Below are 25,236 nucleotides of genomic sequence, written 5' to 3'. Positions count from 1 at the left end.
TACCGGAGAAGGATGCCCTGTCCGTGTAAAGCCACGTACCTGCATTCTGCCTAGGAAGACAAGGGGTCGTTGTAACGCAGCTTTCGGTGTAACAACGTAGTTTCCGAAAGCTTTGTTTTCACGAGCGAATCATTTCGCAGAAAGTAGAAGAACCGAATCAGCTCGGATAGTTGAATTAATTGTCTAAGCGAGATGTTCGCGTTGATAATCAGTGCAATTATGTTCTATCCACGAAATTTGTATCTTGTAACATGACAGAAAAGTAAATCGAGTCTTTAAAGTTTTCAGTTCCCGACTCTTATTTTATCAAGTCAATCAGGACGATCGACGACATGATTGAATAATATGGGAAAAGGAAGAAGATGAAAAATTAGAAATTATACTAGTGAAGTTGGTCTACCAAAAATTAATAGTTTTTATTCATTTTATTACGAAATAGTCGCACAGTACGTATTTATAAAGTTTTTATATTTGTCAGTAATGAAGGTCTCTTTGCAATCGATTCAACGTTCTTAAAAACCTCGTATGTTCATTCGATTTTAATCTATGATGGCTCATTTTATTTAGAAGATCAATCAGGATTTTCCAGAAAGTCACTGAAACAATTTTTTTTCAGCACTCAATTCAGTACCTATACGATTTATTGATTATAATTGATATCAGTGCAGTGTTGTAAAATGAAATATTTAATGTGTTTTACTAAATTTGTAGAAAATAAATAATCTCGCCTGAAGAAAATGAACTATTGTGGAGTAAAATCGAACCGATCTGCTGGATTTTTAACCATTTCGAGGAGATTTGAAGTAAAGAATTCGTAGCTTTTTCCGTAATTCGAGTATTTTCTATTTTGCATTTTCAAAAAAATCATCAGAGCTTACGAACATACTGATTTGACGAATAGCCGATGTATGACTAGCTCGTAAAACGATAAATCAAAAGTATCGATTTTTGGTTAATCAACCCTGCTCGATTTCTGCTCCCTGCGGGTAATTTTATCGTCAGAACGTAACTGAAGTGAAATTTTATCAATTACAACGAAGGATGACTTGAGCAGAGAAGTTAATCATTTGATAATTAAAAACAACAATAAAGAAAAAGAAACGGTACAAGATTTACAAGGATAATGTTCTTCCGTCAAGTTCGCGCAGGTATCGCGAGACGCTTCGGATGGCTATAAAAGAATGAAGAAGGAGGAACGGTAGACGAGAAAGTAAAAAAGGCTAAGAAGAAAATGACAGAGAAATCATTATACCGTGGAATTTGTGGTGCAAGTAGAGAGGGACTAAGAAATTAATTACGCAGCCAGGGATTTCTCCGCAATGATTAATGGATATGGCGACATTGGTCCATGGAGCGAAGCGAATGAATTTCAACCCGATTGTTAATTGCCGATTCCCCTGTCGGCTAGGGTAAAAAATGCTGCCCGAAGCGGGATCCGGGTTGAATTACAACGCTAATAATAGTCCACCCGTTACTTCAGACGCACGACTTTTGTTCCCTATACTCACAATCTACATACATAATGTATCTTCCTTATACTTCCGTCCTCGAGGACATTATGCTCTCGTACGTGGACTAGGGTGTGTCAAAAAAAAAAAAAAAAGAATTTTTGTCTCTTTGAAACAGGTTCAAAAGTTTCCTTTGAATATTAACATTAAGAGGTTGCGCGTCGCACTTTTATATTTTCCATAAGAATAACACGGGAAAAATTGTTTTTGCTCCTTCTGATTTTTGTAACTAGCTAACCGTACGTCGTACAGGAAATTCACAGATATTTTTTTGTGGGGAATTAAATGATCTACAATAAAGGTCTCTTATCATTTTATAAATCAAAAATTATTTAAGGACCTTACTATAAAAATTACCGGCCGAAGCTTGTTCGGATAGGATTTTTTGACTCGCGTGTTACAGCACTCGCCTTAAACTTTGTGGCTCGTCACGAAACCGTATCCACACTCATTATCAAATGTACTATTTTAAGGACTACCCTGAGTTCTTCACATATTTATTTGTACCGATCCAGGTATCTTATGAGTTTAACATATTTTGGATAAGGACGATCTGTCAGTCGAAATGTGAATGATCAAAACATATATTATACGGCAGACAACGTAAGTGTCACATATCTATACCTAAGATCAAGTTAAGGAATGCGAAAAACTTTGGTCTATGTTAATGTACCTCGGTTATTCTAATTTTTCACATTGGAATATGAAATAAAGATAAAATTTTAAAAAATCGATATCTTCTGAACGACCGAGCTAAGATTAAATAATTTTCTAAACATAGACGCATGCGCCGAGTTCTTTGAGTTTATTAATTCTTTATCAGATATCGATCTGATATTCGATAAAACATCAGTATCCTGTAAACGAATAACTATTTGATATCGAAGATTATTGATCCTCTTATTTCAATTCTATCTTCGTAATTTCAGTTTCAACGTAGTTACGATTTATTTTAAATTTCCCTTCCCAGTGTTGCATCCATCATTTTCAAGCCCGTGATTTCGTCGCGCAATTCGTAACAAGCCGTCTCAAGAATCGTCAGTATCACTTTCATCGTGGAAAGTACTGTGCCGCAAAACAAGTTAATTGATTGAAATGGGTCACTCTATATTTCTTCGAATCTCGTTTTCGAAACATGGAAACGTATACGAGACACGTGTATCCAGCAATTTGATACTAGTTATGATCAATAATTAACAGGAACCGAATTAGGGTCGTAGAGCTCAACTTGGTTTCTGGAAATTAGCAGGACACCAAATCCGAAGGCAGGTGCGTAGGTCGAATCCCATGCCTGAGCTGAATGAGCCCGTGAATTTAGTTGGGGGCGGCAAGCATGCTGGGTTTCATTATTGTGACTGCCTAATTGTGAATAACGAGTGGATGCAGTGAAACGACTGATGAGAGAGTATACTGTCCAACAATAGATTAGATTTTGGCTGGCGCAGTAGATGCCGATCATTTTCAGGTCGCTCGTTCGGCACGAGTGAAAGAGGCACTCCGATAGTTCTCGTTGCCAAATAAAATGTCCGTGAAAAAATCATTCAACGCTTCAGCCTCCGCAACGAAGATACGCGTCGCGTCGCGATTTAATTGGACGAAACGTGCTTCTATAAGAAGTCGAAAACTGGCGTTAATATGAATTTTCGTGAAACGATACGATTCTTTTTATAATTTAATTTACAGGATGGATATAACGTTTCGCTAGAAAGCTGAATTAATACAGTTATTTGAAATTGTACCAAAAACTAATTTTCTTTCCCCTCGCTTCAGCGTTTCGCATCCATCTATAAATACTTACGTCCAATTGCAAAATGATTTTGAATATAAATTGGGTTGTTTAAATTCCTTTCTTTCTTATATTTATATGTATATAATACCCTCGGAAGAATTCACCCTCGCAAATTACCTACACAGATATTATTCCCTCCTGAGAATTCGAGCTAACTCTGGGCAGAAGTATATTACAGTGTGTGAGAGGGCTTCTTCGAAAAATGAACAGCCTCGAATTAACATAACGTTGTATATTCCCCGGTGCCCACCGAGTTCGGCCAAAGTTGTGTAGCATGAAAACTAGACTGGAAAAAACTTGTACCTTCTCCCGGTCTTCATACTGATCCAAAACAAGACAAAGTGCAACATGGATTCAGTCGTTTTCTGATCTATTATTGCCACTTTTAAGTCACCCGTGGCTATTTTGATAATGATGAAATGCAATTTAAGATAATTAGAAAAAAAAATCACAGCAATTACTACACCAACTGCATCACAATCCGGTATTGAATGTATTACAAAAGAACAGTGAATGTGATCATACGAGTAAACTGCTGAAAAGTGGGCAAATTTTGAGAATTTATACCTGGAAAAGTAATTTCTCAATTCGACAGGGAATTATTTTATTTAAAATGATGTAAACCGATTTTTATTAGCATATTTTTTCTGCTAGAATTATTTCATGAGAAGTGTTAAAACGGTTCAACCGATTAACTTAAAACTGGGAGACAGTATTCTCGGAATGATCGATTGTTGAGATTTCAATTCCAAAAATTCCCCCACATATTCTATCAGTCTCTCTCATGTCCCGATTTAACGAATCCGAACAATCTGCCGCGATGCATCTAAGAAAAAAGAAAGGACACGAGGATTTCGACGTCGATTTTTAGTATTCTAGGTTCAATTGGAGGGAGTCGGCCAAGAATCCTGTTCTCGTGAAAATGAAATGAGTTTTGCATACCAGGCTCTGCGTGCATTCAGCTCGCTCCGCACCGCCATTCGGATGCATGAATGATTGAGCACACTCCCCGTCATGACTGTAGTGCGAAAAGAGAGACAGATCTGATTCGAGAGGGAGTTAGACGGTGATGAGAGACAGAGAGAGTGAAGTGTCACTGAGTGAGTGAAGTGACAGAGATTAGCCACTAGAAGCGTATCCGAGGGTGATGAAGGCATCGGTTTCTTACTTAACGGTACCACTAATGAACCCTTTCAGGCCGATGGATAGACAGATATATGAATCGAATGGTTGAATAGCCGCGAAAGTTACAGGGCAATCAGGGGAAAAATATCATTGAAATATGAAAGTGATAAGCCGTCACAGTTACGACTCTTCGCCTTGCGTTAACAAGAATTTATTGCCGACAGTACGTCGAGTGTGGTTCACTGTCCGAAAGGACAAGATCGGGCTGGTGGAATCATTTGGGTGATCCAGGATGGTTTGCAGATCACCAACGCTACAATGAAGTGTGACGACGTGCGAACGACGAATAAAAACTCATCAGCTCAATGGCCGAGAATCGTTCAAACGGGGACTTGAAGTTGCCCTTGGTCAAACCGAAGTTTAGTGAACACCTTCCAGAACCGCGATTTTTGCGTGAAAGCTGATAATGTGCTGATTCTCAATTTGAGCACGCAATAAGCCTGGACTACGAGAACGTCTGGCACGATGATAAAGCTTGTCGCGCGGCTTACATCGATCTTTCAATGATTGCGTATACCACGAGGGTGAATTCCTTCTAGCTTTGAAACGGCGTATAATAGTATGTATGTAGAGCATGCTTTTCCAATAACGCAAGAGAAGAAATACCCAAGCAGAGTGATCCAACTCATCAAGGTGCGCTATTAATTAATTCACGCGAAAGGTTTCCGGCAAAAAATTCTTGGTGGTTCGATACTTTATCACCCTGTTGTTGGACAGCTTTATGGTATGTTGCTTGGGGTCTGTAACTTGGGGTTCGATGTACAGATATATAAATATATAGAGATGGATGAAGAAGGCTCGTTTATCGTCAACGAAAAGAAAAGAGCGAAGATTTTCGCGCGTGGACATTCGGGGGAACAAAATTTCATTTAATGAAGTCAAAGAGGACTAGTTTTGTCAACTTCCGAGACTCGACCGTTCCGTTAGTATCTTTTTACTCCACAGTCGAAGCAAAGCTTACAGGCCTACGTCATGATTGACGGCTGCTGAGTAATCCTCGCTCATCGAGATAGCCCGAAAGTTGCAGGTTGGAGGACTTCGATAAAAGACGGAGGTTCGCAAAGGGACGAATCTGCTCAAGCTGAAGCCTTTACCCAGTCGGCGTAACGCAGGCCACTTTCCAGAATTCGGGGGAACTCGGCTGTATTCAGCGAGTGGTTGGGAATAGCGAGCGAATAAGGCACGATGATAGATAGGTGATCCAGGATATTCCATAATGACAGATCATCGACGCCACGTGCGTGAGAGGTGAAATGATCGATCACAGCCAGATGTGGATCGGTGGGTGAGATATTTCCGAACTAACAAAGATCCCCGACCTCTGGGAGACAGAAGCAAAGTGATGGGTGAGATCGTCCATCGAGAAACGAAGAGAGAGCGAGAGAGAGAGACACGCTTGATTGAGATCCTCGCAGCTTGACCGATAACGCCTACGTACACCTCTAATCGTCCGTGTAATTCATTGATTCTGATGCAGTAGAGATCGTAAATATGGAATAAATTATAACGGGAAAAGTTTTCCGCTAAATTTAAGACGATCGTCAACAGAAATCATGATCGTCACACGAAAGTGTTGCAATTATAAGAATTCTAAATTCTGGGTTGTAATTGAATTTTCTTTTTTCTGGGTAAATAACGCTGCAGAATACTTTTCGTCGAAAAGAAAATTGGCTTACGGAAGTCAGTGGGAAATTCATCGTTGTGGTTCATAACGGGAATATAAATTGAATAACCGTGGTTTGGCGGAATCGAGAGAACCGAGCCGTTTATACGCCACCCGATTGACCACAAACGATATTGACTAGCTGGAAAATAAAATGATCGGCTCCGTTGGGCACAAGATTTATTATACACGTTATACCGATTGGCCGTAAGAATCTTTGAATAAATTTAGCCAGGCCAGCTGATTACACGCGTCTCGATTAGCCACAAAATTTATCGAGCATAACCCCAAGTTTGAATGATATATATACAAGAAATTGAACGAAGTCGATATTTCACGTTATCAATCGAACGCCGCGACGGGGCTGAATAATTTCAAAGCGAACAGAGTTTGCTATCCGATGAAAACTTCGAGAATGGCGTGATATGCAAAAAAAGAGAATTATACGCATGTATACCTGATTCCGTTATACTCGAAAACGTTTCATAAAATCAAGTTGCAAGTACTGCAAAGTTGATTCGAGTAAATTGACTTCTACGCCGTTGAACCAATTAGTGAATGACACAATTGAATACTTGTCATCGAGATTAATTTTCCCTTTAATACTTTTTGGAATGCATGTGTCAAAAATATATTTTGCAATTGCTAATCGTAATTGTAAGGGAGCTTGGAATAAGAGGAGACTGTTTCGACATCGTGAGCTCTTAATTTTTTCTTGTCATTTTTTTTCTTCCCTCCTTCTTCCGACGGCACTAAATTCCCCAGACACAGATCCTACTCCGGATTTGGTCCGAGCCACAGGAAACAAGCGGTAAGTGCAAGGTATATGAAGACCGAATTGAGTCAACCGCAAGGATCAACCTGCGAGGTCAGGCGTCAGGATCGGATAGCTTCATTCGTTTCGCTAACCGCTACGGAGTCAGCGAGCTCAAACGACCGGTCCAAAGGGCTCGGAAATTACACATTTCCCCCAGACAACCACTATCATCGTTTAGCGAAGGATTCATTCGTCTAATTGGTGAAAAAGGGCGCGTTTCTACAGCAGGAAAAAAATTCGCAGGAGGAAAATGCTCACTTGGCTATTATTTTATTTGTTACGAATCGTACGTCTTACTTGTTTCGTAGATATGAGTGATTATTTTTTGTATTAACCTTATAAATTGCAAATTACTTTTTTACTTCGTTTTGAAGTACGTTGCGCACATTGAAATCGCAATAACCCGGTTCCCCGTAACAGGACCTGATTATTCTTTCACTCTTACGAGATCATGGTGAAAATTCCCAGTTTTGTTGTAGTTTTTGTATGTTTTTCTGTCGGATTACTTTTTGCTGCATCAAATCAGCTGTAGAAAATATCCGTGTACTCGTTACCACACGCTTAGTGCCGTTGAAAATTACTGTTTAGTAAACATGACGTTTTTCTATGAATTTTATAATTGGCCCAGACTAAACAGATAAAGTTCTCAGACACCGTGCATGCAAATATTATGTATACTGAGCGTTTAATGTTCACAGACTTGGGTGTTTGAAATCAAATTCTTTGATTCTGACAAGATGATCAAGACTGAGTTTTCTTATACACAACACGTCAATTGCTGCACATCGCAATAGGCAGAGTTCATCTGTTCTGCTTCGAAATGCACCAGAGTTTCGAGATTTATTATCTCAATTTCTGCATTCTGAGTTACCAAATATACAGCCATTATTTTGCTCAAACTGTCATGCTAGGCTGCAAATGTATTCAAGATTAAGATTGAAAATGACTGGTGCAAAAATTGATGAAAACTATGCAAAAGGAAAATGTAAACGCACTTCCAGGAGTTGCTATTCTACGAAAAGACAAGATATTGCAGCATAGAAAGCATCTTGGGATAATCTCGAACAAGAATTAAATAAAGCTGAAGATACTTTTGAGTAATTAATATAAAAATTCATTCTCCAAATCTCGGTGAAACAATAAATGTCCAAGACAAACAGAAACATAATTACTGTATAAGAAAAATACTAGCTATAATTTCTATAACCAAGCAATTTCTCAGCACTAAGTATAAGTACTATTTTTTCAAATGATTCGTTTGCAATTTCAACTATGTGTGTGTGTGTATAATAATGAGTGAATGGAAGCCGAACGGATTGTTCGATTTTTACGACGGAAACGCAACTCAGCAATGTGTTTTTATTCGTAGATACGTAGGTATATGGCCCAGATGGGGGCAATATAAAGGAAGATGTGAGAAAAGGTAAAATTGCGAAGATACGAATCGTGCCTGGCACTTGATATCAAGACGGAAAACCAGGAGGCACAGTACAATGCGTGCTGTGTAAGGTTTCCGTGGCGTGCTTCACCCCTCCGCTTTGTATGTTGAATTGTTTACACGGTCCTAAACATGAATTTTATGACTCAAGTGATTCATCGTATTGTTTCTTGCTTCATAGGTTACGGAGTTCGAACGAAATGATAATTCGACAAGCAAATTCCTTGGATATACTCGCATAGACGATTGACTTATTCGTCATTTTTGTTTCCCGTAGTATTTTTTCGCCACCGTTTTGTCTCTCGTACTTTTTCTTCGCGAAAAGAACTCTAAGAATAACCACCTTATTTCCAGATTTTTTTTCTTCTGTACACTATACACGCTTCAACCCTTATTTTTCCATCTACCCTTCATCCGTCAATTCTGTCGATGTACGTACTATATCAGGGCATATGAGATATTCCGTACCAACTCAACTTCAAATTCCAACCCTCGCCACTTAAGGTTTGATCCAGGTTTTTCTTACGTGAGAATATCGAACCGAATTTTCAAATATATTCATCAACGTTCTTCGGCCTAAGGATTTGTGAAATAATATAAAGATCATGCCTTTCTTTCAAATACACATTTTCTACTCATCCTTAATGCATATTTGAAAGAATATTCAATCATTCTCTGACCTTCCGAAAATTTTTCCATTCTACTGTTAAATTTTGCATAAGTCGCTCGATTCAGATCTCCTGCTAGGAAAAATATTATGCCCTTTCCAAAGTCCATTTCCTTCTCTTTTTTTTCATCTCATACAAGATATATATATACAATATACATCGTATATATCTATCGAAATGAATTCGAGAGGTGACAGAGTCGTTGACTGAGTCTTTCAATAAATTGGACCAAATCAATTTCTACACTCGTCTGTTGTTCCCCGGAGTGCCACGGGAGTCGAGGAAAAGAGGCGAGAAAGAGACGGACGAAGCGAAAGGGGGATGCGAAATAGCGAGGGGATTTATCGATCGCCGAAGAGGATTCGGCAAAGCAAAAGCGAAATTAGCCGAAATTGGCGTTACCTTCTTCTGAGCGCTGACCCCTGGCCTCTGGCCTTCCCCAAATGGCGAAGACCGGCCGTCGAGGGAACTGAACTTGGAAAATCGAATAGTTGATATACCTATCAGGGCGAGCCACGTTTCTGTCTGTTCGTACATGCAAGCAGCGAGACCCGAGTTTACCGATTTATCCGTACCCACACAGATTCCGAGAATCCGGTTGGCCATGCTTCTCACGAGTTCGGTTTCGCGACTGGTCAAAATCCACTTACGACACGGTGCCAATCTGTGCAAATCAGAAAACCGCCTGGCGATATCGAGGATTGGTAAAGGTCGGTATTGATTTTGTATTACCGGATTGTTTTGAACCTGTCATCAATTTCACGAATCGAGTTGAGACATTTGCGTCGTCATCGTCGTCTATTCGCGCAAGCAATTCGAAAGAATTCACGTGTCATGATAACAAGCGTTTAAAATTTCGGATCAGCGCAAGTATGAAAATTTCGAGAAACTGAGCTTTCGATGAATCCTTGATTCGTGTCGTCCGGACATTATTGTAATAAACAATCGCCGAGTGATGACGGAATGCGGATTTTTCCAACATTATACGTCTAGTCAAATGGGTGAAAATTTTGAATCAACCCCTTCTCTGTGCAGTACCAAGATAAAAGCATGAAAATCCCCAGAGTGAATTCATATAAAAAACAAAACCTAAGTAAATTTACTCGGTGACTCCCGTAATCGAAACGTTCATAAAACTCAGGTACCCTTGTCCTTTCGGGGCAAACTTCCGAATGCTTAGGCATTCTCTTCCAGCCTGTAGCGCAGCTTTAATACACCCAAGGTGGACCTTTTTGGGGGGTAATGTTACCGTAGGCAAGAAAGGGGATCGAACGTCGTTCTAAAGTTGTCTCCACCTATAAATATGCATAACAGGCTTAGCTCGGGGTTCATGATCGTCGACGTAAGGATGAAATCGCGACCTGAACGGAGACGCGATCGGATGACTCGAACCGATGAGAATCGCCTGGAAAAAAAGCCAAGGCAAAGACCCCCAAATGCCTCTGATATGATATCACGGAAGTGACAAACGAAGGGTTCGATCTCTCGAAATTCCGAAGCGATTTTGACGAGTTATGGTTTTTTTGTTTTGTTTTGTTTCGAAAAGCTCGGCTTATACTCTAACGTGAAACAATATGCAGTAAAAAGAAATCATGCGATAATAAAGTGGATATAGTTCGACGAAAAGACGTTAGTTTGAGTCAATCGTTATTTGCCCATGAATTTTCCACCAACTTAGCCATTTCCTTAAGTAGAGAAGAGGGAAACGCTAGTTAACGATGAAAAACGCGCCAACTTGGGACTCGGTCGCCTATCTCTTGAGTAAATCTTTTAATACCCTTCGGAGAGGATTTTCTCGCCTTTCCCACCGGACTGAAAACTTTTCACGCCTCATTTGCTGAAACGCTTTTTACCCATATTTGGATTAACTACTCTGACTCTCACGGTGAAAGAGAAAAATGAAAAGAATATCTCGCTGCAGTAACGTATTCCCCCACTTTTCAACACGGGGCTTTACGACTCGTTCTTTACCTTAATTAATTCATTATTAAAACCCTCGGGGCTTAGCCGATTAGCATTTCGATTACCAAGAACGTTTTTTCATTTTCCCGCTGGACCTTGGGTATACATTGCGTGAAAAAAAGGACTTCCTACACTGTCACCGTAAATTATCTTCGTGGAGCAGCTAAGCATTATTAGTCACGAGTGCAAGCTCTTCAATATAATCTGGATTTTCTAAATTGCAGGAGAATAATTTTTGAAATGAGCAAAAAGAAAAAGGAATGACTCGTTTGAAAAGGGTCACATCACAAAATTCAAGAATACACAGCTCATTAGGCGAATCAAGCGTCGGAACTAACGTGCGTGTAAATATGAAATTATATCGTATTTAAATATAAACCGTTGACGGTGAGGAACATGTGAAGTTTAAAAGTAAATATTACCGTAGCGTAAATTCGCACAGCTTTGTTAAAAATTTAAACTTTGAACTTCTGAAAAGTAGGTACGACTTTCCGATGTGGCAAGTTATTTATTTCCGCAGGGTTCAAAGGACTCTGTTCAATTACTGATCGATAGATAATTTTTTGAGTCCTTCCGCTTCTTACGATGAACCCCAAACGGGGCTTGGACTCGATGAATCCTTGCGTTCCGACCAAAATACGTGGCGCAGGCCTCTGACCGTAAGACTTTTTGGAAAGGTAAGCCCTCGTATCATCATCCCATGAAATAAGGACAAAGGACTGTTCTTCACTCTGGCTAGCGAAGCGAAAACTATTTTTCCTGGGTAAACAAAGTCCGCTCTTTGGCCATGGAATGACACATAAAAGGGTGGGACGGGCCTAAGGGTACAAAATTTCCGTTTGAAAACTACCGAATCTGGCCTGAAGGGCTGTTGTCGGTGAAGGTATCCGCGAGCTTTAAAAAAAACGGTGACAAGGGGTGTAGGAAAACAAGTCGATAAAGAAATGATTTAGAAAACATCGAGACTTTCAATGTGGTGAATTCAGACTCAACCGGCTTGTATTTATTTCGATTCTTCCACTCGGAATAAAATTCCTCATTCTCCGAATAAATTTCTATGAAATAAACGCTTGATGAATGAAATACATACTTTTGCTTGGCAAGTAAATTAGTGTGCACCTATACTTTATTCTTATATTCATGATAAAAAAAAATCAGCGTTTTTTGGTGGAATACAACGGATTTCTTTTGGTTTACTGTTACGAAGAAAATTTATAATTCCATATTTTCTAGTAAATTGGGAAAATTAATAGCCTTAAATGAGCTACTTATTAAATCTTTCTGTACTTTTTCCAAAGACAAAACTGGGCAAAATTTACTTCACTGAAATCGAAAATTATCATTATAATACGCGAAATACATTTGGATTAAGTTGGGTTATAATTTTCAATATATTTTCGTGTTCCGTTGTAATCGGAAAAAAAATGGTTTATTACTCGGAATCAATCAATCATTATCATTCGCTCATCGCATAATTTGATATTCATCCTCATTTTGTAAAAATTTTGAAAATTTTGTAAACAAAGGAAACCGCTCAATTTTTATTACCTGGAGCAGAATTTATTCAAACTACAACGATGGTTTTTCCTCCAAATTTCCTACTACAATCTCGTAATTCAATTTCTAATTTTTAATCTATGATATGTGTTATTTGTGCGAATGATAACTTTCGAAACACAAAACTAGAAACAAAACAATTAATTCATGTGCTCAAAAGTACGCAGATTCAACGGCAAATGCGTTGATGATGAAATAATGGTAATAAAAATGCATATTTCCGATTGAAGATAAAATTCAAACAATATTTAGTGCGGTGTATAATAACCGGGGGATGAAAAGGAGGGTAAACATAAGGAAGAACCTTTGCACACAACGGTGAAGATAAATGCAGAACGTCGCCTTAACCCGGCTTAAAGCATGATGAAATTCGTGGCGATTTGTACTGTAGAATTCCTACAGAGTATAAGACATATATATATATATATATAATATAATATTCGTGCTATATAGAGCGATGAAAACTCACCAAGATCGAAGGGCGGATAATGAGTCATATCTCAGAGGCTAATCTGCTTTCCTTCGAAAGGTTTATTCACGATTAATCGTGCCTGCGGCTTTCAAATAACACTTTTGATTATTGTTCCACCTCGTCAAAACTTTCTGCCTCTCTGCTGCAGGCTACGATTATCACCACGTTTGTTCGTTCGTTAGTTAATTTCGCAAACAAGATACAATTGATTTTTCACTTCGTGTCCAGCGCATAGATATTTCACCCGAGAGTATACACGTGAATCCTTTCATTTGACATAATTTTCGCGCACGGATCAGTCTCGAAAGGGATCAAGACAAAAAAAAAAAAAAAACTAAAAAAAACCAACTAAAGTAAAAAGATGAAAACAATGAAAAAGAAAAAGCTCGCGATTTCAACAATTGCGATAACTTTTTACCAACCGAGATTTCCCCCTCCCCCGAGGTATCGATTAATTTCAAGCACAACTGGTTTCTCGGGCTTTTATCATTCCGCCTCGCGGCTTTCGCCCTTTTAACGTCATGGTTAAGAACGACGACGACGCCAAGCTTGAGACCGACGCGTCTGGCACGAGCAGCGGCCGAGAGCTAACTGAACGCTGATCAAGTATTTCGCAGCTTCTGCCGTACGGTGTGTCTACCTACCTTGTGCCTATCTACCGTTTTACGTATATGGCGCAGGTACCGATAACAAAAGTACTTGAATCGAAATGCAGGATCCTCGAAATTAAGGCTCCTTCGTCACGTTCCTCGGAGACGACTTCTGCCCTGAATTTTCAGTCGACACTCTACCGAGGATCGACACGAGACCGCGAACTCCTTTGATCCCGGCTCCTCGCTGACGGTGAATCGTGAGATGAAAAGATTCCTTCAATCTCGATCAAGATAATTGCGGAACTGATGAATTTAGAACAGATAAGATGAGTGCAGGGGAATATCGTCCCCGATAATTAGGGGCCAAAGAGGCGATGGATGATATCGAATTCTCTGATTTCCTTTCTTTTTCTTATCAATCAATCAATTAACAACGTTCTAAATTTTTCTCACGACACAGCTGCAGGTGAGAAGTGACAATTAGTTTCACCGACTGGAAGAGTGGTGGAATTATCGCTTTCTTCGTCAAAGTTAAGCGTACCTAGATTCGACCAATTTTACTTTTCTCATTCGTTAAATTTCAACCAAATTTCCGCACTGGTACCTCAATAATGAAAAAAAAAGACTATTCTCCGACAAAAAAACTTTTTTCCTTTTTCCGTAAGATCAATCGGATGGTAAATTAATTGTTAGCAAGCCGTAATAAGTGGAAAATCAATTCTACTGACTTAAATTGTTCCAATTTCTTCTTTTTTTATTCATCGCATTAAAATTACACGTGCAAAAGTACTTTTCATGGGGTTCAACCTCCTTCGGTACGAATCTTGATTATTCCAGGATTAATATTCAGGCATCAATTACGCGTTGGCGACAATTATCTTCCTGAAATGTATATATAAATATATCAGGGGGAGAAAAAATGGGAATAACATGAATTCACCGTCGTTGAAGAGTGGAAATCAACCCCTGCAGAAAAGCTTCATCGGAAATTACCGAACACAATTGCGAGAAAAAAGAGAATAAAAAAAAAATAAAAAATCATATCTGCACCGTTTAGATCGCAGAAGTTGAAACAAGCTTTCCATATTCGCGATAAATATATCTATATCTTGATATCGAGACAACGCTTCCGCAAACGTAAACATACTCGTACGCAAGTGCGCGATAGTCATAGTTATAGGCCTGTTAAATTGTGAAACCGACAAATTCTTAAAGTCAAGCGTGTAAAGATAAGTAAGCAAATTATGCAAACGCAGCTTGCATAGAGTCAAATGTTTCCACTGCAATGGCCACTGACCAAGGAAGACATGCCAAAACTTACCCTCCAAAGTCCAAACCAAATCAATGTTTCAAAGTCCCATGCTAGTGCTACAACCTTACTGTCTAATCTGGCTAAAAATGAAGATGCTATTGTTATAGACGAAGTATAATCAGTTACTGTAGATGATTATATTGACGGTCTTGGAAAAATTACCTATCCAACGAGCGTCGAGTTTATTTAAAAAATCTCAGTAGAAAGAATGTGTGTGCATTTAATAAATAGTGACATAATTTCGGAGCTAGTTAAAAAAAATAGTTGCAGTGAGAGATCTAGTCTTAAGAATAACAGCTCTGGTCGAAAAAAAATAAAAGAGTCATTATCTCTAACGTATAATAAGCCCGATGATTCCTAATAGAATTTTAATAGACACGATTAAAAGCAAAGGTTTAACGCTAGTTTCAAATATCAACACTACATAAAAGTAGGCTTGAATAGGTCGGGACGCTCACATATTCTTTAATTCAAACGACAAGCTTACATCAAGGAAAAAGAAGAAATCCTCCTACCGGAATCCCACCAAATACATTACAACACCACCTGCTGGATTTACTTCGGAACGGATTTCACGCGTTGCTTGAGTTGTAAACAGAACGAGCATACCGTCAAAATATGTCCAAGTGCTATTGAACATGCACCTACAAATGCCCTTCAATCGCAAGAATCTTTCCCAACTACAAATAGTGCCCAAATAAATACTTACAACTATGGAAAAGCAAATGAAAATTTTACTTATGAAAATGCGAAGGCAAGTGAGAAATGTCTAATATTTGTAAAGCTAATAAGTAAATCTGTTGAAAATTATACACCAGCCCAAGAAAAATGAATAAAACAACATACACAAAAATCCAGTTTCATGGTGAGATGGCAGAGTATGATAAGGTGAAAAGAATCGGAAAAGCCAATTGCAAAAAATGGTGCTTCGCACACAAATTAGAGGATTTCATTAATTTTAAAAAAGGCATGTGCTATAGATAGAAAAATCTTCAAAAGAATTACAAAAGATTTACTCAAAGTCTAGACTTTAGAACAAATATGTATGGAACGTTGCCAAAATATTGAAAAATAAATGACTTACGATTGAATCTCCTCACATTACTGAAAATCACCAAATGAAGAAAAGATAGATTAAGAATTTGGAAAAGACTTAAGAAATATCCAACAATACCAATAAATTTGTGCTACATCTGGTTGAAAAAGAGAATTACACAAAGATTTACCATATACTGATGGAAGCAAAGCAAAAAATTCTGTAGCTGTAGTTGAATAAAAAAGTTAAAATCAGTTTGGCTAAAAATGCCTCAATTTTCACTGCAGATTGTTTCGGCCTCTGACAAGCAGTAGACATTACATCAAGTGAGCCTAACCGCAACTATATTATACTTTTGGTTCCTTGAGTGTCCTGGTATCCTTAAAAAATCTCGACTTCGGTATAAAATCTAATCCTTAACTGCATGAAATTAGAAGAAAATTTCATGAATTCAAAAAGAAAGTAATAAACAAGTATAAAATGGATTCTTATTGGATACCTGCGCACGTAGGAATAGTAGGTAAGAAATGGTAAAAAAAACTAGCCAAAAGTGTATCTGACTCACGTGCTTCAAATTTGTACAAAATTCCTTTCACTGATTTCAAAGAACAAAGCAAAAATATAGCTACTAATAATACAAAAAAAAAGTTAATAGAATTGGGAACTATTAAAGGTAAAAACTATTTCAAATATTATTATAATGACAAAAGAGGCCTGGTTTTCTGGGGAAAAATTGGAACGAGAAATAATAACAATGGTTAACAGATGCAGATCAAGCTATTACAGCCTTAAAGTTTCTTCTTTAAATATTGTTGATAACGCTTTCTGTGAATATGGTTACTAAAGCTAAGATTTTGAACATATATTATGGCAATGTCCGCTGTTCAACAAAGAATGAATATTATTCATTCAAAATTTGAATAAACTGAAACTTTATCTTGCTCTTAATTCGAGAAACTCTACTTTCGGAACCGTCTGCTGAAATTTGCAAAGCCGTACAGTCGTTCTTCAAAAACTGTAATTTAAAATTATAAAACTTGCTAAAATTACCTAAAAAAACTAATTTTTTTTTTTATGGCGTCTAAAAATTGACAGTTTACCTAAATGATTTTTACCTAAATGATTGGCACCAAAATTTTTGTTTTTAGATATACTATCAATTTTTGGACACCATAAGAAAAAAAAAAATTCGTCTTTTTTTGAAACACCCTAATATATATATATATATATATATATGTATGTAAGCCTTAAGCTTATACGTCCCGGTGCTTTTGTTCAGCTGCAGAATCGGAAGCGAAAAACGTTATACGGTCAGAATCGCACGGCTACAATAACGAGAGTATCGTGTGGTGCAAGCTTGGATGTACCCCACAGCTTTCGTTGAATCTATTTTTAAACAATGGCGTACATTCCGGCTTCAGTTTTATAATGCGGCGCGATTTCATCCGGTGAATTTTTGTCGAGTGATCTCGAAGCTTTCGCATATCTGCACAGCCTTTTTCAAGCGCAAAGATGACGGTCGAATAGAGCGTTTCGTTCATTTATCGATAGATTTCACAACGGTGTGGATAAAAAAGAAACTTATAAAGCTAAAAATTGTGAAAAACAAAAAAAAAAAATGGGGGAAAAGAACTGTAAGAGAACACTCGCTGCTCGGTACAGATAACCGTTATGTATACCATAAACTTTAACCAACTTTCCTACGGATAAGCCGGATGTAACACGTACACAGGAAACCATGAAGCTGTATGTTTATTGTACCTGCGTTTACATCCCCGGTTTGATATCGCATTTCCATTGTCAGGTGTATTACATAAACCGTGTAACATGGCAACGCTTCTCCATCAGAGATCACTAAGCGAATATCATCGGAGGAAAATACGGATTAAATGAGCAAACGAAGCGACGCTCCCCAAACATTTACTCTCAGTAAATTATCAACCACAACGGCTGTTCGGATCAATACATGACGCAAATTTTGAAACCGGCAATCTGTGTTTTAAATTTAAGTTACAACAAATGGTTATCGATTTTTCATGAGATTTCGTTTTACCGGAACAAATACACAGAAACTATGGATGCATAATTATGGATTCGAATTTAGCAAAATTACACGAAAATCAAAGCTGAGTAAGCCTCGCGATCTAAACTTCAAACACGTAAAAGCTTCCTTCTCGGTTGAAAATCTGTCTAGCATTCAGCAACACGTGTCAACGAATAGTTTTCTGTTTCAAAAGTGAAAGTAAATACTGTGCAAGAAAAACTTGCTCTAAGATATAATTTGAACGTATCCTACGGTGTTAAAACGTCAACTTAACGTATTGAAAAAGCATGCGAGTTATGAAAAGAAACAAAGATCAAATTCCCGGTGTACTAATCAAATGAAAATGTTTCACGGTGCGACACGTTGTATTGTTCAGAGTATCACGCCCGGTCTATCTGGGTCTGTGGAGAGAATGTTGGATGCACTGGGTGCAATTTAGATATTGCAGGAGGTACGCCGCGCTGCGAGTAATATCTAGATTGTGATCCGAGCTCTCAGGCTTCTCTCGGCTCGCTGCAGCACTATTCCCAATTAGATCGATCCTCGTCGGCCTATGAGCTCGCTGCATGGTTTGCGGGGATGTTCGTTACCATGGATATTCACTACGTGGGAGGGAAAATTCCACGGTGGTGCTACATTTTTTTTAACGCTTTCACCGCACGTCGCGAGTCTCGACTGTATTTATTATAAGCTTATAAATAAAAGAAACGAGTAGTTTAAAACTTCATCAACATTTTCCGGAACATCCACAGTAATCAAACACGGGTTTTCCTAGAAATAACTTTGCAATAGTAGTTTTACCGTGTCAAATAGACATTTTTTTAAATAATATTCCCTTTTCTGTTTTCTAGCTTCTCTTTTTTACGGTAAAGGTAGAAAAATTGCACGTAAAGTAAAATCGTATGCACGTATAACCTAAGGTTATCATTCGTTCGTTAGATCATTCATAATTCGGATAGATCGATTGTTTAAAAAGACGAATAACATCGATATTATTAAGTAAAAATTATCTTTTCTCGGGTTTCTTATTTTAAAATTGTCTCTCGATATCTCTTTTACTTTTATATAATGTTTTTTTACGATTGACTTAACTTTGATAATTGTGTCGTGAAGGTCTTCAGCAGATGTATGGCAATAACAGCGACTTACTCGTTACCAAGCAAGGACCCACTCTCCTTTTTGATTTTGATAATATTCCAATCGATTTGTGTCATAATTTAATGTTATTTGTTTACGCTAATTATTTACCGTTAGAACTTTCATCGTCATTTATTGTTTTTAATTTTTAATACTATCGTTATTTAATGCGTATACGAAATAATTGACCCTACGAGTCAAATATATTTAGTCGTTGTTTTGATTTTAAGCGGGTATACTTGATTCGTTACGTGACTCTGGACGAATGATCGATGAAAATGAATGATGGAATTATTTCCACAATGGATTTTAAATGTATCGAACGATTTCGTATCGTTGCCGATGCAAAGAGAAGCCCCGTAAGCGACATTTTAATAACAGCCCCAAAGATGAACAACTCCAAGAAGCCGTTCCATAGGCGCGAAACGTGAAACAGGCGATGCTTAAGTTGAAAGGGTGCAGGGACTCGGATATGTTTTTTGCCGAGACCTAAGAGATCTATGTACGCTGAACATACCTATACCTACGATACCATGTATACGAATGCAGAGAAGAGAACCCGCGAAAAGCTTCTGGGGAGAAAACAGTGGGGAAAATCTTGGGGTTCGGGGTTTGGGTTTTAGAATTTCCATTTAAAGCTGGAAGTTTCGAAAGTAAACGCCGGGTTTCGTGTCGAGCGTGGGTGAGAGCGATCAATCACTCACGCTGTTCGTGCGAACTGATAGGTAACACTGATCGCGCTCATATTTACTTGGCGTAACTCTATCAGTCTCTCAACTTATCCTCAACGTATAAGGCTAACAATAAGTCAACTTCCCCCTGCAGTGAGAACGTTCAAAGTTTTCTTACACCGCGAACCACGGTCGCTCTGCACTCGGGTTGCACGTAATTCGAACTTCCTTTGCTCACCCATCCTGCATCCAACTTTACATCCGGCTCACCACCCCCGACTTCCGTTGCGTCTTCAGTTTTCTCGGACTTCTTGCGCAACCGCACCGCGGTTGCACACCTAGATTCGGATAATCCTAAAGTGCTGCCTTCTATGCACGTTTCCTTCTCACTGCGACACAATTTTCTTACTCGTTCCCGGAACTAAGCGCATAACCCGAAACCCGCGGGACTTCTTGCGTGCAAAACACCCGACTCTGGCAGATTTACGACGTACAGCTGCGAAGCATTTTTTTTTTTAACACACACAGGATGGATTATCGCTTATTGATTCTGTTGTGGCCTAAATTTTCTACGCGTAATCAGAGATAATGGTCACAAATATCATAAACTTGTGTCCAAAACTTGTCCAAAGTTGAATTTAAGTCATAAATCAAGTAATTGTTGAAGAGATTAAAAATACAATTAATAAGTATGCAGAATTTTGTGAAGGTGATCCACATATGGCACATCTACCCTACGGCTGTCTGAAATATATTTTTGCGATTCACGTGGTCAGTTTTTATAATATTTCTGCGTTACACCAATTCCCCTTTCACATAACTTGCATCAGACTTCGACCTTACCTCAATTTGTACCGATGTACAAACCACCTGCCAACTTTCCCTAGACCCCTTCTTATCGCCGTCCTATGATCAATGCCTTTCTCACTTTACCACTCTCAGAATTAAGCTTTCCTTTCATTTTCACGGACCAAATCAATTGTTTACGATTTCTCCACCAAGAAGGACGTATATTTCTCACCATTCACCAACAAGCACGAGTTCGTATCAATAATTCAACGCAACTTTTCTAACCTTTAATGATAATTGAATTTTCGTAAAGCTTCTGTCGCAAACAGAATCACCGATATGGCAATGAGCTTTCATTAGTGTCGCAGGACGCTCGCCAAGCTCAACGGTATTAAGTCAGAGCAGATGAGAATTCTCGCGAACAGCAAAGCTCGGTGAAAATCATTTGAAATTCAGGTTTCAGCGCATGTATAACCCCTGCTTAAGAAAGCTCGGAGCATACCGTTTCGCGGTTCAGATTTCCGTGCATCATTCATGCTTTCCGAGATCCCAGTAGTGTCGTGCCCGTAATGTTCGTCCTGCTGTATATACGTATGAATATATGTATGTTGTATATACATACATGGATACGTGATTACCCAGCCGTATTCTGGACGAAGTGTCGTGGGTGAAAAGCCCACTCGTCATGCGTGAAAAACTTTCCAAGCCACCCACGTATCTGCGTGTATCGAGTGATCGTTTTCTCAGCTTCCCTACTCAACACACCTGTATCGTTATAATTTTGATCGAATGATGACACTTTGCTTGAGGAGTTTTACTTGATCCAGTTTCTCACGAGCCTCGAATGGACTCAAGAACTTCTTCGCTTCGCATATCACGAGAGTATTAAGGATGCACGAAAGGTACAATCCAGTCAAAGAGCTGTAAAGATCGAAGTATCATACTAGGAAGATTTTAAAATGCAACTGAAATTCATCGAGTTGAATTCGGTTGGAACAATATACCTTTGGTAAAAGATTTTTTTTTTCTCCAAAAACCATCAGCTAAAATAGCATAATTGTTTATGAATTTAAAGAGATCCCAATATCAAATCTTTTTTAGTATGAAAATTTCGGATTGTTTTAACAAAATAATGAACAAAGTCATATTTTCTATATCACTTCTCGGTTGATCAAAGAAAGACACAATTAGTAGAATAATAATAATTGACGAACGGTAAGCCAATGCATTAATAAAAAATACTCGACCGTCAACCAATATCTGATTTTGTAGATTTGTAGAGAATTTAATTTTGAACGAAATAAGTTCCGTTTAATTAAAATCGGGCAAACGTTGCGATTTTATCATTATCGAAATGATTCGATAAATAGGATCTTTTTCAAGTCGTCAATAATTGCGCGATTGCAGCTGAAATTTATGGTCTCTTGATTTTTTTCCGTGCCAAGAGAATATTATTTCAACTAAATTCAAGTTGACTAAGTTCAGCTGTATTTTCAAACCTCGGTCACAAAATATTTCTACCTCAACAGCGCTTTGACTGGACTATACGTTTGATACATCCTTAATTGCTCGGTATGAATTAAAAGCCGCGGACAATCTTGCACCGGTGAACTCTGCTGACTCCTGGATTATCTCCTCGTGTTCCGGAAACCCGGGACGGATGCAGTTCGCTTGAAACTCCCGGGTTGGAACGAGGAAAAAAGGGTCAACAAAGCTCAAGAGAGTAAGGAATAGGTATAGAAAGAGAATCGGAGCTGGGAAAAAGCAGTGAGCTCGATTCCTCCAACTTTTCATGCGCTTTTTTCAGCCCATGTCGGAGACTATCTTGCAGTACGAAACCGTAAAGCGATATCACGATGGTCCGGGATTGGACGGGGTCAGAACAGGGTTCCGTGTGAACCTCGCTCCCCTCCAGAGGGTGAGTATAAATGGCTGTGATTGGGACTCGGGGCTGAGAGGATCAGGGGATTATCCGTTAAAACTGGATCCTCGAGTTCGGATTGAAAAACGGTTAACTGTGTGTTTTTCCCCCATCGAATCTTCCCGGTCGGTGATTTCGCCGCGTGTGGTTTCCAACTCCGTGGGACGGTATCACCCGCAAAATTGTCTTGGAATCGGAAAGCGTTCTATACGAGCTGACTCGCATTAACCAACTTCCGGTATTTCCGCATCTTTGCCAATTTTGTACGGTTGGGTATTCAACGAGGTACCGATTGAGATAAAAATTTGAGATTTCAGATTTAATCCAGAATTTTTCACATCAAAGTATTCTTCGAGTGACAAAACTCTGTTTCTTTTAACTTTTTTTTAATCACCGTGCTACCTGAGACATGCTCTAATTCACTAATATCCGAAACACCTATCTTTTAGAACCTGAAAAAAATTCAGAATATTTTAGAAAAATATTATAAAATTTTTCAGCTAATGTCAAAATTGGAGTTTATCACTACAAATTATTATATTGATATTTTTTTGTCAAGACAACATATCTCTTACTGTATGAAAATTTCATTATCGACGAGAGCACAGAATTTTTTTTTATAATATTTTACTACATTTTTTATAATTTTCCTAGATTTTTGAAAATGGTTGCTCCGTAAACAGCTAATTTAATCATGCGTGAGTCAAGGATCGTTCAAATGTTTTTTTTGTCAACTGGAGCCTCCGCTTTGCAAACAGTACTTTCATATAAAAATTTCCCGGAGCAATTCTAGAATCTCAACATGCGATCGTAATCGATACCTCGTGGAATTCCGCACCGTTAACAAATGAAAACTCAGAAAAAACTGACTATAGAAGTTAATTTCGGAACGCAAAAATTTTAGTCTGCTATATTTGTGGAGCTCCACTACGCCATTAATCACCCTCGGCTGATTATTTTATCGGCACAAAATTAGCCGAAGCCAAGTAACTCTGCGTTGTATTCTAATTTTAGATAAATTACGTGGGTGCTTGTCTGGGCCCTATTCTTTTTCGAATGGGAAAAAATATGTTCAACGACAAGAGAATTAGGGTTCTAGTACCGTGTTCGGTACAATTACGATAAGGCGCATTTTACTTTTTAAATGATTCTAATCCAGCTCGAAGTCCGCCTAATATGATCAACCGTATCAATCTCATCAGCTGTTTCAATTCTGCAGTTTATAAAGCACGGAGTTGGAATATAGCGTACAAGAGAAATAACGAGCAAGTGAGAATCAGTCTGGTAACGTGAAGCCTTCTTCTTAATCTCAATTACAAATTAACACTGTTATTGTATGTGCAGCAAGCTCGTTTACACCTCGATCGAAAAATAAACTGTTTAACAAGCTTTCGCAGTATAATCGGGGTTATTTTTATCATCGAAAATCGTGCGGTCGTCCAATTGATGTACGGGGTGATTATTTGAAATCGAAGTTTTCACCACTAGGGAAAACATGAGCCAAGTAAACGTTCAATAGTTACTTTATACCGCCATCTGTATAAAAGATTCTGAGCCATATATATTTTTTACGATCTTCTTTACTCCGCGAGTATAAACTGCTAGCGATTTATGATGTAGTACGTCTGGCATGCACGCGGTCAGCACGAGATTCACGCGGACCGTTTTGCCAGATGACGACCTCAGGGTCTGCCCATCCGAAATCCTGCGAGGGATCTTACCTCGGGTCGTCTGCAAAGGATGGTAGAATCACTTAGCGGTTAGTTAAACGTAGACGGAGCTCGCTTCGGTAGCGTGATGCTTGACTGTAATGCTGTGTAGAGGAAATGAACGGAGTTTGGGAAACACTCGCAGAGGTCCTAGATTTGGGAGATGGGAATCTTCGGGGAGCTTCGGATAGACGCGGGTATTAAACTCTCCCGAAGGAACACTTGTAGTCCTTCCATACGTGATGCATGTATAACGTAACACGTACGTTCAAGGTATCCAATAAAAATCTCAGGGCGTTACGGCGTCGAGTGCACAGCCTTTATACCGCCGTTGAAGAGGAATCGATCTTCGAAAAAGGGTCAAGACTTTTCCTCGTCATACATATAACGGCTCTTTCCGCTGAGACGACGCACGGAGGTTGCCAATTTTTCTTGCCACTTGAATCAATGATGTTTCACGCTTACGATGAAACACCACTGTCGAAATAAGAATATTATTATCAGGCCTCGCGTATAGTTTTGCCATTTTTCAAGTAATCCACATATCGTTAATCTGCTCCTGGTATGATTATAAGATTGTTTTTTCGCTTATTCGTTAGTCACGTAGAGATAGAAGCTACGTTTTGGAACTCCACCAAATTTGAATATCGTAACACAAGAGCGTAAAAAAATCTTTGGAAAGTCGTCGTAACACTCAATGTCTTGATAATATATTATTTTCTTTTGTTCAACCTCATCTCGCATTATTACGAATCCAAACGCGTGGTCCGGCCTGAAACTCTTTCGTAAGTGTATAAAATTTTGCAAACTATGTGTAATAATTGTAATAATGTTCCGGGTGAGGGGGACAGGAAATCTCAAAATTTTAATGCCACCTTCCGAAGTGTTCCGGACTAATGAGTTTCCCGATCTTCAACTCTTCTCAATCCTATCCCCGTAAATGGAATTGGTTATTTCCTTTCTGG

The 25,236-nt window shown here is 38.6% G+C and overlaps 1 protein-coding gene across 5 annotated transcripts in view; it reads right to left on the bottom strand.

Moving 5' to 3' along the window:
* LOC124298532 (octopamine receptor Oamb) overlaps positions 1-25,236 on the bottom strand; it is a 114,204-nt gene that overhangs the window by 65,952 nt on the left and 23,016 nt on the right. For 3 of the 5 annotated variants that reach the window (XM_046750686.1, XM_046750666.1, XM_046750705.1), the window contains exon 1: positions 13,057-13,374. The exons of 1 other annotated variant lie outside the window; for it this stretch is intronic. The gene's annotated coding sequence lies outside the window, so the exon portion shown is untranslated. Of the gene's footprint in view, positions 1-13,056; positions 13,378-25,236 lie in introns of those variants that run through there. One more of the 5 variants, XM_046750714.1, reaches the window with a different exon arrangement.

The sequence above is a fragment of the Neodiprion virginianus genome, chromosome 1 (assembly GCF_021901495.1).
Source record: "Neodiprion virginianus isolate iyNeoVirg1 chromosome 1, iyNeoVirg1.1, whole genome shotgun sequence".
NCBI classification, from domain to species: Eukaryota; Metazoa; Arthropoda; class Insecta; order Hymenoptera; family Diprionidae; genus Neodiprion; species Neodiprion virginianus.
This window is presented reverse-complemented; position numbering and strand designations above follow the sequence as displayed.